Here is an 11,237-nt window from a genome sequence, read left to right on the forward strand (position 1 = left end):
TAAATACGAAGAGTGGGAAATCAAAGTACTTAGCAGATGTACTTCATGTCCCAAACATTACAAAGAATCTTGTTTCTGTTGGACAAATGGTTGAGCAGGGTTTGGAGGTTCGCTTCAATCCAAATGGCTGTTATGTAGAAGATTTCCAGAATGGCTGTAAGCTGATCACAGAGGGCAAATGTGTGGGCAGAATGTTTACGCTGAATGTAGACATGCCTGAGGTAAAAGCTGCATTATTTGCACAGGGCACAGGTGTTGTGGCTGATGTTGACATTTGGCACAAACGCATTGGCCATGTCAATGAGCAGAGATTGCGCAGCATGCAATCAAAACAGATTGTAAAAGGTTTGCCCAAATTCAAGGTGGATGGTATGCATAAAGTGTGTGCAGCATGCCAGTTTGGAAAACAGTCAAAGGGCTCATTTCCACATGAGCGCAATGTATGTAAAAAGCCACTTGAGGTGGTGCACACAGATGTTTGGGGTCCAACCGATACTGCAAGTATACATGGTTGCAGGTATTATGTCTCTTTCATTGATGACCATACAAAGAAAGTATGGGTCTACTTCATGCGTAACAAAAGTGAAGTGTTTGGTCACTTTCAAGACTTCAAAGTCATGATTGAGAAGGAGACAGATATGCAAATCAAGACATTGAGGTCAGATGGAGGGGGAGAGTACTTCTCCAATGATTTTTCAGATTTTCTGCGAATGCATGGTATACACAGGCAGTTTACATGCAGATATACTCCACAGCAGAATGGGGTCGCAGAAAGGAAAACAGGCACATTACAGAGGTTGCACGTGCATTGATGAATGAGAAGAACATGCCTCATCATTTCTGGGCTGAAGCTGTAAATACAGCTGTGTACATTATGAACAGGACACCTACAGCTGCGGTGCATGATGTAACACCTGAGGAAAAGTTTACAGGTACAAAGCCTGATTTGGCACACTTGAAAGTGTTTGGCTGCATAGCTTACGTGCATGTACCAGATGAGTTGCGTAGGAAATTGGATCCTAAAGCAGAGAAATGTATTCTTGTGGGATATTCCCTTGAACAAAAGGGGTACAGGTGCTACAATCCTACTACACGAGAATTACGAGTGAGCAGAGATGTAGTCTTTGATGAGATGAGCAGCTGGTACAGTAATGCACATGGCACTATTGGGGCTGATGTAAAAGATGATGTGGTTGTACAAAATGTGAGGCCACAGTCACAGGTTTTGAGTGGACCACAAGAGTCCTCTTCTCGTGGCTCTGTTGAGAAACCATGGAATGGTAGACTACGTACGCAGGTTACTCCACCAACAGGTACAGGGAATGTATCACGAAAAGGAAAGGAAAAGGTTGATGAACCTCCCTTTATGGTTGATGCATCATCAGGTTTTTCACATGTAGACATGGATTCAGATGGTTCTGAACAAAGTCTTGATGAGGAATTTGGAATTCCGGCTGTCATGACACCTGGTGTAAGGAAAGTACAAGAAGATGCTAGAGGGCAAAGGAGTGACCCAGGACCGCGCAGATCTAGTAGAGTCAGAAATCCAGTTCAGAAATTGACTTATGATGGGTATCTAGCACATCACCAAGCCTACATGGCTAAGGTGATACAGGATGTGGAGCCCACATGTTTTGAGGATGCAGTTGGAAATGTGCATTGGGATGATGCAATGAATGAAGAGATGGCTGCATTGGAAGCAAATGACACATGGGAGTTGGTGCCATTGCCAAGTGGCAAGAAAGCTATTGGCTGTAAATGGGTGTATAAAACCAAGCATAAGGCTGATGGTAACATTGAGTGTCACAAGGCAAGGCTGGTCGCAAAGGGTTATGCACAGACGTATGGCATAGACTATGAGGAGACCTTTGCTCCAGTGGCAAAGATGACGACAGTGAGAGCTGTCATAGCAGTGGCTGCATCTAGAGGATGGATTATGCATCAAATGGATGTAAAGAATGCCTTCTTGAATGGTGAGTTGCAAGAGGAAGTGTATATGGATCAGCCATCTGGTTATGTCGATCCAGGTTACCCAGATTATGTATGCAGACTTCTCAAAGATTTGTATGGTTTGAAGCAGGGCTCTAGAGCATGGTATGACAGGATTGCCAAGTATCTTGTCAGTATTGGTTTTAGGAGAGCTCATGCTGATCATTCACTCTATGTACGTGAGAGTGATGTGGGGATTGTGGTCATTACCATATATGTAGATGACCTTATTATTGTTGGTGCCAATGCTATGGAGATTGACCATGTGAAGGGTCTTCTCAAACAGGAGTTTGAAATGAAAGATTTAGGCGAGTTGCGCTACTTTCTTGGCATTGAAGTGATCAGGACTCCAGAGGGTGTATGGCTATCACAAAGACAATATGCTTTGGACATGTTGTCAAAGTATGGTATGGCTGATTGTAAGCCAATTTCTATTCCCTTGGATGTGAATGCAAAGCTGAGTGCAGAGAAGGGTGATGTTGTTGAGGATGTCAACATGTACAAGAAGATTGTGGGTAGTCTAATCTACTTGACTATCACGAGGCCAGACTTGAGCTACACAGTAGGCTTGGAGAGTCAGTTCATGCAACTTCCGAGGAAGCCACATTTGGATGGAGTACGACGCACACTTAGGTATGTGCAAGGTACTCTTGACTACGCATTGTTCTATGCAGCAGATGCACCATTAGCATTGTATGGGTATACAGATGCAGATTGGGCAGGTAGCATTGTTGATAGGAGATCTACGAGTGGCTTCATGTTCTCTTTTGGGAGTGCTGCTGTTACTTGGAGCAGCAAAAAGCAGCCTACGGTTGCTTTATCGAGCACAGAGGCCGAGTACAGAGGTGCAGCAGTTGCGGCGTGCGAGGTAGCTTGGCTACGCACATTACTTGAGGACTTGGGAGTGCAGGTGGACCAGCAGATTTTCATCCATTGTGACAACCTCAGCAGCATGCAGTTGGCTAGGAACCCAGTGTTCCATGCCAGGACCAAACACATAGAGGTCCATTACCACTACGTTCGAGAGCGAGTGTTGGCGGGCGACATCGACTTGGTCTACGTCAGCACAGAGGAGCAGATAGCGGATATCTTTACCAAGGCCCTCGGAGCTGAGAAGCTTCGACGTTTCCGGACTATGCTTGGACTCTGCGACATGCAGAGCTCGAGGGGGAGTGTTGAGATGTCGAGCTCTACACCTTGAGCTGGCATCCACTACGGGTCTTGGCCGCTTACGGCATTTACTCACTGGCACGTTAGGTGACCGACACGGAGGATCTCTGCCAGTGATTCTACAGCTGGACTACACTTATAGTGCCAGCCTAGTACGCTTCTAGCGAGTTCACACTTAGTGACCGCATGTACATATGTGCTACTTTTCAGCTTTAGCACTTAGTCATTTTGTACTCTCTTTTCTGTGAAGAAGAAGAAGAAGCTTTCCATCTCTGTGTGCTTGTGCTTGTCTTGTGTAGCTCTCTTGCATCCTCATTCTTTACAGGTGGATATATAGAAAGTGGAGCCTACATAGTGAGGCAGGCTGCTAAAGAGTGTTGTAGCATTTGGTCTTGCATGCCATTGATGATTCAGAGATTCTAGAAATAATCAAGTTTCCTCATCCCCGCCCCTACAACTAGTATTCTCCTCCTATATAAGAAGTGTGGAGAAGAAGCTGTTGTATTGATGCTCTCGCTAAATTCTTCTGAGATTTAGGTATTCCATCCTCATTGCATTTGCATAAAACTTCTAGAGTGGCATCAGTTTGTCTAACATAATATAACATCAACTAAATAATCATAGTGTAGAACAACATTTCAAGAACTCATCATTCGCCCTCCCATTAACAATATATAAATTCATGCACAAGAGCACCCACGCACACAAAATCCGTCCTGGTATGATCTCTATCAACCTTAATGACCTCCATCGGGGTGGCATCAAGCGATGCCAGGAGACTGTCGCACTATGGTCGCAAACAATGACCCTGATTTCACCTAGGAAGTAGTTAACCTTTTGAAGTTGAGAAGGCTTAAGATAGCCCTTAAAACTTGCCTTATATTTATTTAGTTTGAGTGGCACATTGGTATCACTACTACTAAACTGATTGTGGGCTTATAACATTCACTTCTTTGCAAACGTGTAAATGTAAGATTAGAATAAGAAACTCCATGGCTAAAGTGGTTATCGTAATATACAGAAATTACTTTTAGTGTGTGTGTGTGTGTGTGTGTGTGTGTGTGAGAGAGAGAGAGAGAGAGAGAGAGAGAGAGAGAGAGAGAGAGAGAGAGAGAGAGAGAGTATTCAAAGGGAGAGATGTTTTGCTACGGATCAGGGCCACGAGTTCCCAAAAGATGGAGGACAGTGTGGGTGTAGTTCACCATGGGAATCTTGAGATGCCAGGATGAGGCAAGAGTAGGCCTCAACAGCTAGCTTGGCTTTTGATTGTTGTGTCGACATTGGACAACCCTATGGATAGAGAGAAAGAGAAAGAGAGACTATTTGCAGTGACTCCCCAAAAATCCAGCTTTGCATGGTTTCACACGGACGTCCTGGACTAAAGCCGATAGATGGCGTCAAGGTTATGGAGCCTTGCCCTCTTCCTCTTGGAAAGTACTTCTCCACCATGCACACTGCTTCAATAGCATTTAAGCATGCTGCATCGATGCTGTCTTCTCTTATCTCCTTTGAACTGATCTAGCATACCAACTCACTGATTTTGTAGATTATTCTTCTAATGTCATCTGTCAAACAATCATTTATGGCAATTGGTAAGATAAACTGTAAAAATTTGTTCCAATCGTGGGACTTAGGACCACTAAGATTTTCATCTCTCGTAAAAGACGTTTTCAAATATTGCATGTACCCAGTGGGAGCTTTGAATGAAGATATAATCTTCTTCACTTGTTGCTCTTCTGCTCGACTCAAAACCCATGGTCCTTTTGATATAACAAACTTTCCATTGGGTTTATGTCGAGGCCACATCTCTGGCATTCGACCCACAACTTGTAGATCATCTCTTTGGGCCTTGATCTCCCTTTTTCCAGTGATGGTTTTCCATAAGATCTCCCCCACATTCTTAAAGATGTGCATTGGGTCGAGCAGATGATTAATCAGCAGGTCACTCCACTGCATGTGCAATACCACCACCGCGCTTAGTAGCATCACGTTTGTAAGGAATTTGAACACAGCTCTGTGCAATTTCACCTCATTGCAAGGCAGCAAGTATGGTGCAAAACTTGCCACCGGAGATCTAAAAGTGCCATGGAAAATCTTGGCACTATGATTCTCATAGCATGTATTTAAAATTCCTATTGTATAGCTAATTTCTTGCAACTAAATCCCTTGAGCTTGTTTGGAGGAACTTGCTCGGTTATTGCCTTGCTCGGTTATTGCCTTGCTCGGTTATTGCCTTGCTCGGAAATATTCGCTCGCCATTCGGTAGGACTCCTACTGATGGAACTTTTGAAGTATATCCCGAAGCAATACTTCAGAGCAGAACCAAGCCTCTACGTAATTGAAACATCATTGGACACCTTGTTAAATAGTCAATGTATCCTCAAGAAGATGCAACTTGGGAACATGATGATGGAATGGGACTAAATTATCCAGATTTCATGTCGAGGTGAAGACACCCCAAATTTTTCAAGTGTGGGAGAATGTAAGATCCCCAATTTTTGGGTCTCTTCTAAAAATAAGAAAAATAACTTGCAGTATCTATTTCACCAAATTTTGACTTAAGATGCTTGATTGATAGTATTGGAAGGTTCTAAAGTGAAAAGCATGGTCATTTCCATATTCCAGTAGGTTAGACGGACGCTTGGTCAGTTTTGAAAAAATCAGTTTTTTTAAATCTTTTCGTGCTGTTCGGCGTTTTTGAAAAGCAATGTGCTTTTTATGATGACCTAAATATAAAATATTAATTTTGGTCTCCGTCGGATTTAAAAATGATCACCCGGAGCAAAAACGAGACCAAACGAGATTTTTACAAAAAATATTTTACAAAAAGCGGTATCGTAAATACGTCAGGGCAGTACGGGAAAGTCATAATTATGTTGGAATATTATGGTGTGGCATAGTCTAGCTACGGTTTCCATTAGCTGACCAGATACTGCTTGGATGTTCAATTTTGCTGTAAAAATTGAATGGTACAAAAAAGCAAAGGCTTGTTTTTAGGAAAGAAAGAGTCTTTTTAGAAAAGAGAGAGGAGGAGTTTAGTTTAGAGCTCTTTTCTTGGAAGCCAAGCTTCTTCTTAGAGACTCAAAATCGTGCATCAAAATTTGTGTCGACAAAAAAAAATAAATAAAAAAAATAAAAAAAAAATAAAAAAATATATATAACAGCCGCAAACGTGCGCGAACTTATCTCTCTTTGCTTCACTCTATTCTTAGCTTGTGATTTTGGTCTTGAGAGCCTATATAAAGACCCCTCTCCATTAACTTTAAAAAACACACTCTCTCGGAAGTGGAAGCTCTCTTGCCTTGACGTTGGAGTTACCTTCTCTCCCTCAAGCTCTTACCTTCAAGCCATCTCTCAACTACCATCTATTGCATCTACCGCAAGACTATACGTATCTATTATACGGAGTGGTGCAAACTCTTCATCACCATCTCCATAAGATCTTCTCTCTCTCAAGAAGAAGAAGAAGGATACTCTCTCTCTATTTGCTTATTATCTTCTCTCTCGTTTCACGGTGTACGTGCTCTCCGGAAGCTTTCGTGGCGGATACCTCTACGTAGCTCTCATCGCCGCTCTCTTGTGGAAAAGCAAGAAGCCTTTTGACAGTCCCTAATCGATTTTAAAGTGCGGTGAGAAGCTCTAAACTCCATAGTCATCATCTCTCTCTCTCTCTGTCGTTTTTTTGCGTAGTCACCCTATCGATGATTGTTTTTTCACATATGACTGCATGTATGGATCAATCGAGTATATACAAAGTTTCCTCACAATTATTTTATCATGCTTAACATGCCGATTTATGCACATGATGTGTTTATGGTCACGTGCGTGCATAAAAAGCACTTTTTGTTTCACGTCTTAGAGACAATAGGAACACTGTTTTGGTCATAAATCACAAACCATTATGAATCAGCCCAAACCCTTTATACCAGAGATAAACACATCAATTGGAACATTTTCTCTCTTTGGTGTCATGTGAAAAACACGCACGAACTAAGAGATATGGTCAAAAAACAGTTTGATGCTCACTACACTTAACCAAAATTTTTGACTCCTATTATCTATATAGATTCACCGGATGGACAAACCCACTTAAACAATTGAAAAGCTTGATGAAACTTGATGATAAATGAACTTAGGTCTCCGTTATCACTTTGTGAATGCAAGTTATTAATCACTCTATAACCGATTTTTACCTGCACGCGTAGGAGTGCTACCAAGGGGGGTACCATATGACGTCATGAGTTGACCGAGATGTTTTGATATGTTTTATGGTTTTTTTTGGTGATTTAATTTCAATTATTAGATGGCCATAAACTAAAGTGGGAGTATATGGTTAAACATCGCGAACCGCATAGGCAGATATGAATAAAGTGGCTTTCTTTTGGGGTTATCGTTTGTTGTGTGAGTACCATATGGTCAAAGTGATGTGATAGAGTGATAGTATATATTATGGAGATGAACTTGATGCATTGGTTTGAGGCCAAATATTTTCAATTGCATGTTTTGCATACTCCCAAAAATGCAAAAAAATTATTTTTTGCATATGTGTCAATGGGAGAAGTACTTACCCTTAGTGGAATAACCCTACAATAACACTGTACATGATTCCACGGGAAAAGCACCTTTTGAGGTAATTGAAGGAATATCAAAAATTCCCTTGCTACTTAAGGTACATGGGAAGATCTTCACTGCAGATGAGTATAGCCGAGACCTACAAGAATCTTTCCAAAAGATTAAGGATGCTATCTCTATCTCATAGCAAAAGCAAAAGGCTACTGCTGACAAGCACAGAAGAGCCCAAGCCTTTAAAGAAAATGATTGGGTCTTATTCAAATTTCCCAAGGCTTGATTAAGGCACACAACGGGCAAGAATCCTATAGGACACCAAAAGTACTATGCTAAGTTAGCAAAAAGGTATTATGGTCCCTTCCAGATTCTTAGGCCAATCAATGAGATGCCTATCAACTCAAGTTGCCCAACCATTGGCTCATACACAATGCTTTCCATGTGAGCCTACTAAAGCCTTACAAAGGAGAGCCACCTCAAGAACCAACTATTGAAGACCCATTGGAGATCGAGGACCAATAAGAGGTGCTACAGCCCGAGTCCATTCTTCGACATGAAGACAAGGTACTAAGAGGCGGTAAGACTATCCGACGATATCTTATTAAGTTTATTATCCTTTTGAAGATGCTAGATGGATGCAAGGCATACAATTAAAGGATAACCTAAACATTGTCAATGCTTACAATGCTTCCCTAGAGTAAGCAAATGTACAAATGTTTAAAATGAACAAAGTTTTTTTCTTATAAGAATCTCCTTTTCTTTATTGTGCACAAAAATGAAGTAGTATGCATGCTTAGATCAAGTTTGCAGAGTCGACGTCTCCTGAACACCAAGTAGAGCTTGTCACTCTACTATGGAAGATGATAAGACTAATGTGCGGACATGCTTGCGGCAGCCTCAGGCTTTCAAGTGCCAAAGGGACTAGTCATCCATTGTGGAATGATGTCGTAGGGTAACATAGGGATCCTCTACCTGCTAGGAAAAAGGACTAATCAATATGCTTTATCTTCTCTACCCCATAGTCGAGGACGACTATGATTTCAAGAGAGAGGTAATGTCATAATAATCAATATCTAATTCTCCTAAATGATTTTCTCATGTTAATTGGTCATTTAATATGGGGAAGTGCCAGGGGAGAAAAAGCTAGAATATTGGTTAAGCTAGCAGACCAGCCACATTAGGGATCCAAAAGAGAGAAAATAGGGATCCAAAGGGGGGACCATCTGCAAAAGAGCAACAATGGGCTTAAAAGACCCTAAGGTTCAGCCCATTAAGACTTCCAAAATGCTAAGGTTCCAAAATTCAAAGGTTGTGTCCAAAGGCTAAACACTAGGGAAATTGGATGCTTCGTGTGTGTCACAAAAAGTCTTTGTCAATCCCTACATAGGAGGGGGCGAGCCTTGCAAGTAGGGGATGAGAGAGAAACTCACACACACACACAAGCTCCTTTTACACAAAGGAAATGAGGGACACATGTCAGCTCCCTAGCCCAGATTCCCACAAGGTGTACCCAATTCCTATTGGATGGCCTTGGAGGTGGACCAATGAGAATTAGGCTAGAGTAAATATAGTTTAATTAATTTAAAAATACTTAATAAAAGAACCAATAAGAATTAAGCTCTTTAGAAGACTATTGGACAGTCTCCCAAGGGGACCAATGAGCATTCAGTAGCCCAATGGCTTGCTTGATTCCTATTGGCCAGGAGGCAAAGGGTTTCAATGAGAGTTTAGTTGAATTAAATAATTACCTAAATCTCTCACAAAAGGGGAAAGGGGACACATCTTAGAAGGCTATCACTTATTCTGCTTAATTACCATTGGCTAAGCCTGGGGAGGTCCAAGAGGATGCTAGCAAGAGCAAATAGCAAGAGGGGTCGACCAAGAGAGAGAGGGGGCTGATTTTTGCAAGGCATTATCACACACACACTCACACAATCTCATGTGTGAAGTAAAGAAAACTCTCTCTCCTTCTCAAGCTTTAATGGAAAGCTTATCACCTACTCCAAGCTGGTGAGAAGGAAGGCCTACACCAACAACTCTTTGCTTTGTGATGCAAATCCAACCAAGAGCCAAGATTCAATGCATGCTCATCTCCTTTACCATTTTAATTACTAATCTAAGCTATGCTAGTTTGAGTGATTATGTGAGGAGATGTACATCTTTCTCATAAGAATACTCCTTTTTCCTCTCAATCTACTCTCATACCCCGCTAGCTCTCACCATGTTCGAAGGTGTGTGAGGTCTTGGGTCTGAGACCGTGAGGGAATTGATGTTGTGTAATAAGTGTTTTGCGTAGTGCATGAAGTTTCCATCTTCATTGCACTAGCTATATTGAAGGAACACAAGGAATTGTATTGTAAAATGTCTCTCTTGATGGGAGAAACCATAATACAAAGCCTTTTGGAGGGGGACCGGCTCCATGCAAATCCGTTCCTCAACTGTTGTGGATTGCTTAATTTCTCTCTCTTTTGAAGTATTGTTCATGCTATCTAACTAGGTGTTATGCTTTTTGTTGCTCTCCTTACCCAAGCACTCTTGTTAATCTCATTAGGAATCTATTCTAATGAAATGCTCACTATGTTCATGCTATTTTCTGCTACACACAAGTTACTAGGCCATTAAATGTTACATTTCTTCTTCCTCTTCCGTACCCTCATTCCCCGCTAGCTCTCTCCACCTTCGAAGGTGTTTGAGGCCTTGGGGTTGAGGCTTGGGATAGTTAATTCTTTTTGCAAAGTTTATGTTAAGCTCGTGACGCATGAAGCTTTCCATCTTCATAGCATCACCAAGGTCACAAGGAACACAAAGAATATATTGTAACAAAGTCTCTCTTGATGGGAGAATCTATAATACAAACGCATTTTGGAGGGGGGACCGGATCCAAGTAAATCCGGTCCTCATCTATTGTCATGTTTTCTAATACTCTCTCTCTTGTAAAAGTATTTTTCATGCCAAGTTAATTAAGTACTATGTTTATGTTGCTACCATCAGGTAAGTTCACCCTCCAAGTTCTCCAAGTAATCTCACAAAAATGCTCACTCTAATTCTATTAATTTTGCTATTCTCAAAGTTCACAGGCCATTTACATTACATTAACTGCTACATCCCAAGTGTCTTAACTATCAATGGGAGTTTGAGTCTTCCTTCAATTATCTCAAAGAATAATTTTCCTATAGAAGTATGGACAGTGTTATTGTACGCATACCCTACTAAGGGCAAATAATTTTCTCATTGATCTCTTTCATCTACTTTCTTAACATAGGCTTTAATTAAGTAGATCAATAATTGTTGAATTTGCTACCTCACTTTGGCCATTAACTTGTGGGTAATAGACCAAGGAGAGATACAAATTAGTACCCAGATACTCAAAGAAACCTTTCCAAAAATTGCTAGTCATTCTTGAATCTCTATCAGTAGATACTATAGATATTGGTGAGTCATGGTCCTTAAGACCCGTGAGATAAGGAGGGTTTCCATATGGTGTGCTTTAATAGTCTTTTTGACCAGTATAA

The sequence above is a fragment of the Adiantum capillus-veneris genome, chromosome 2 (assembly GCF_014529385.1).
Source record: "Adiantum capillus-veneris isolate H3 chromosome 2, ASM1452938v2, whole genome shotgun sequence".
Classification (NCBI taxonomy): Eukaryota; Viridiplantae; Streptophyta; class Polypodiopsida; order Polypodiales; family Pteridaceae; genus Adiantum; species Adiantum capillus-veneris.